General features: G+C 26.4%; 1 non-coding gene across 1 annotated transcript; it reads left to right on the top strand.

Annotated features, from left to right (window-relative positions):
* The first annotated feature begins 388 nt into the window (after positions 1-388).
* Positions 389-690, top strand: LOC146881907 (signal recognition particle RNA). Its single transcript, XR_014986841.1, has one exon.
* Positions 691-4,996: the final 4,306 nt, after the last annotated feature.

Genomic DNA, 4,996 nt, shown 5'->3' with positions numbered 1-4,996 from the left:
TGTTAACTGACCTTTTCTTTACAAGCTTTTTACTGAGATATTTACTAAAATGGTAAAGTAATTTGTAGCAGTTAAAGACAAAAATGTTTAAAACAAAACACACACCAAATGATCAATATAACTTATGATTTAAGAGGAATGTATATGTTGGTTCTTTTGGAAATCCTTCAATATGTACCACCGGGACTGACATAAAAGATTCAAAATCCAACAACTCACATATTTATAAGGTTATAACGTATTAAGATGCATCATAGACTTGGAGAGAATAGACAGTGAGGAAGAAGCCTCATTTTCCAACTCAAGACAATATTTCGGTCTGCGTCCCACATCGTCTATAATATCAGACAAACTACTCTTTATAAAGGTCTGACTGACACGATCGTTCGTCGAGCTGGCAATGTCAGTTTGTAACCCGTGTGGGGGCACCAGGGTGATGGAACAAGATCTGGTCTTCACTGAGTTGACCTTGTGGCTGCATCTTGCTGGCTTGCCCACTCCAAGTTGAGAGTTGAGCCATGGAACCTTTGTGAAGGCATGAGTCTCTTAGTTCCTAGACTAGAGGGCACCGCGTGAGGCTGGCTTCACAGAGCAGTGACAACCTCTGGCTCTGGACAGTGGAGGGATCACAGGCTGCTGCTCCTTCAGGTCAATTGAGCTTGGTGACCCATCTCTTGAACCATCACTTTTTTTACCTTTGTAGGTTAGTTGAATTTTATGTTCTTCCTAAACATATAATGTTTATGGTAATGCTCAAATTTGATGTGGTGAGGTGTTTTTAGTGGCACCACAATTCTATTTACTGCCAATTCGAGTTGTTTCTTTGCTTTAATTTCCTTGACTGAACCTCGGACTTCTGAAAAAAGAAAATTCCAACTTTTGAAATCACTGGAGAAGAAATTGATGTTATTGAGCAAACTTCTCAAAAAGCTTAAACTAGTTATGTCATTTTCGTTCAACTAGATATCAAATTCGTTGAACGAAAAATCATTCTATAGACGTTGGATAAAATGAAGATTTTATTATGAGAGAAGTAACTTTTGTATTTTTTTTTATAAATTAGTTATTACAGTAACTAATTATTTTTTTCATTAAAATTGATTATTATTTAAAAATTTTCTTATAATAATAAAATTTAAATATAATAATTATTTCAATTTATTCTACTAAAAATATTAATTAAGCAATTAAAATGTTATAAAAAATATTTAAATGATTAAATATATTTTAATATATATATATATATATATATATATATATATATATATATATATAAACAAATTTAAAAAATAAAAAATAAAAAATAAAAAAATAAAGTTGACCAATTGGCCTATCAACTCGCTAACTCACCCTTTGACCTTTGGCAGAACAAGTTGAGATGTTTAGTATGATTTTATACGGTATGTGTTAGTTCAATTTATTCCATTTTTAACATGTCAGTTACGAGATGACCAAAATGGACTGGATTTACTCATTTTACCATCTATTGGCAAATTCTTTAGAAGAACCATATTCATTATATCAATTGTATTGACGGTGGTTAGTTTTATTTTGATTCCATAAAATATCATTGACAAATCAAATCCATTTTCAGATAATTTTTATATTGAAAATATCCTAAAACTATGTAATTCTATTAAACTCATACATCCATATTAAAATAGTTTATTATTAATAAAGAAACTCATGTAAATAAGATGTTCTAATGCTAAACATATATTTGCTTTTTTGTTTTATGTACTATATTTACAATAAAAAGGATAAATTGATTGGAAGATTATTTAAAAATTTAAGGAAAACTTTCCTCAAAATTGTTTACGAAATTATAATAGGTGAATTTTAAATCGTTAAAAAATATAAAGAACAAGGAAGATTCAAGATAATAAGTAAAAATTAAGTTAATAACGTACAATAATTTTTATACCGGATCTCTTTTCGAATCTAAATTCAATTAACACATATGATTTGAATTGATTTTTCACTAAGATATTGAAATATTTAATTATTACAAATGCGTATGTAACTAGGAGTAGAATAAAATAGACAAAGCTATCTTATTTGTATTTTTCAAGATTTGATGTTGGACCTAGTATGATCGGTGTTAGAGGTGTTGTCCTTGATAAGGCGATGCTAACTTTCGGTTGGGATTGTTATTATGGATCCTTCGTACCTTTGCTGAAATCCTTTCAAGTACTCCAAGATTTGTTCTGTATACTCATATAATATGGAACACTAGTTTAAAGTTATTGACACCATTCTTTTTGAATAGTGAGTGTATTGATTAGGTTAAGGTTGTAGATAAATTAAAAATGCACATTTTATTTTGTTAAAATAACGAGCATTATATAATTTTTTTTATATTTATATTTTAATGATAAATATTTTACGGGGTGTGGTGATTAAGTGATACATTCTGTTTAAATTAATTTCATGACAAATTCATAAAATAACAAAAGTGATTGGTCGAAAATTTAGCAATGCCTAATTAAATTTAATCACGTTGATTTAAATTGAATGAAAGTTAAATAAAACAGCATCTAAACTTTATTTATCTTTTTGATACTTTTGTTACAAGCATATATGATCGTGAAACATGTTCTCGAAATGTAAAAAATTATTGTGACTTGCGACAACCATGCAAGCAAGAATCAATGACATTTGCGACTTTACCAGCATCATCTGATACAACAAATGATTGTAAGAAAGATGTAAGAAGATGGTTAATTGAAGTATAAACAATAAAGAGTTAAAAAAATATGAATGTGAAAAGAGAATAAATACCGATATTAACGGTGATGGACTTCTTTTTGCCACAGCTTCTAGCACAAGTAGTGGCAGTTTCACATAATACAATACAACTAATATAACATAAAGGATAGGCTTCTAGTGAAGGTATACATTCTATAGCACATTTATCTTCACATGATAATGCCCCAATTTCTATAATTTGTACAAAACCCAACATAATCATCATCAAAACTACAACTCCGTTAGTTTTTATTGTTTTTTCTTTTCTTTTTTTCCAATACGCTCTATAGATGCTCTTTATGCCAAATTTTAAGAAAGATGAGTATTGATGCGAAAATTTAAGGATCATGAATATCAATTTATAGGCATCATCATATCAATTATATGGTATCTATAACTCTCATAACATTTAAACACGCACTTAGGTCAATCATATTTTATCATCTCTTACCAAATTCACAAAGAAAACACATGTCAATTAAATTTAAGTAAAAAATTAATGTAATTATATAATTAATTTTTTAAAAATCTACTAATAATTAAATTCACAGAAAACAAAAAGAGTAAAATGTTTCCTTTAAGCCAATTGGAGGCTTACTATAATAATGTTTCCTTTAAACCTGAGTTTGCATTAACTCCTAATTAAAAAAAATTGTTTGTCAAAGTCTCTCAGGATTAAGGGCAAGGTGAAATTGATATGTATAAATGGAGATGGATGTATAAATGGAGATGGGAATAGGTCGAACGAGTTTTACTCTCTCATACTCATTCTAAAAAATAAAATTATTCTCATTTTCATACTCAAATCCAACATGTAATAAATTTTTGTCTCATTTCATCCCCATCAAATAAAAGATATGTACTTGTACTTATACCATTACTATTTCAATATCAATTAATTAATTTTATAAAAAAAAAATTAATATAAAGTAAACATAATATTATCAAATATTCTATATCAAAATTAGAGTGTTTTGTGTTTCTTGAATATGAAATAGTTAAAAACAAATTATAATCTCTGATATTTCAAATTAGAGTACCAAAGAAGATTTCAAAAAAACAAAAAATATTTATTAACTTTGCAAACATTAACAAAACATAGTTTATAAAATTTAAAAATATTTATCTCAATTTACTTAATACTTATGAAAAAAAATAGTTATCATATCATCCAAACTATAAATATTTATCTAAAATCATATCATAGTTGAATACAATATACCATCATCGAAATCATTATAGTACAAGGAAACTACTAATCATTAAATTCACATAAAAAAAACAAAGAGTAAAATGTTTCCTTTGAAGTAATTGGACAATTATTATAATCAATTAAATATATGTTCAATTACCTCTATGACTAACGGAGTTGGCTTTAAAATAATGAATAACTTACCTTCGAATTTTAAATTAACTTTAATTCTATTTTTTTTAACCAAGTCTAATCCTATTTTTAAACCAATTTTAACCCTATTTTTCACATCTTATAAAAATCAAACATAAATCTAATAATTATATTCTAATAGTATAGTTAGAGTTGGTATAAAAATAATGAAAAAAACATTTAATAAAAATTTTGGGATAACATTTATATAAAAAGATTTGTTTGGTATCAAATTGCAGAGCAACAAAATAGTTTCATTTTGAAAAAAAAAAAATTGGGACTATATTGAACATTATTAATAAAAATTGTAACTGAATTGAATATAAAACACTACAACGTGATACTGATACTGACACATGGCACTAACACTACCACATGGCATGATGTTATCTTGACATGTAGGCAATTTTTTTTTATAAAATTAGGAAAATAGTAAAGATTAAAAAAATCACAAAATACATTTTGTTAACAATTTAAACACTGTTACAAAAAGTTTCAAATTGAAGAAAATTAGCGATAAAATTGGAACTTCATTGAACACAAATAAAAAAAAGGATGACATTGAACAAGCTCGATAAAAATAAGAATCGTAATATTATTTAAGCATAATTTTTAATTTTGAACACATTTAGCATGAATTAGACTCACATTTTAGTTAATATATTTATCACTTAACATTCAATATGAAATATTAATTAATTAATTTTATAAATAGTAAAAAATTACAATAAAAAAAATATAATGTTATCCAATATTCAATATCAAAATGAGGGTATTCTAAGTTTCTTGAATATCTAGTATTTAGAAAGAAATTATAATTGCATACATTTCAAATTAGAGTACCAAATAAAATTTCATGAGAGC

Source organism: Vigna unguiculata, chromosome 11 (genome assembly GCF_037176805.1).
Source record: "Vigna unguiculata cultivar grain cowpea cultivar isolate G323 ecotype 2 chromosome 11, ASM3717680v1, whole genome shotgun sequence".
Classification (NCBI taxonomy): Eukaryota; Viridiplantae; Streptophyta; class Magnoliopsida; order Fabales; family Fabaceae; genus Vigna; species Vigna unguiculata.
The sequence above is the reverse complement of the archived record's forward strand: the minus strand, read 5'-3'. Positions and strand labels throughout refer to the sequence as shown.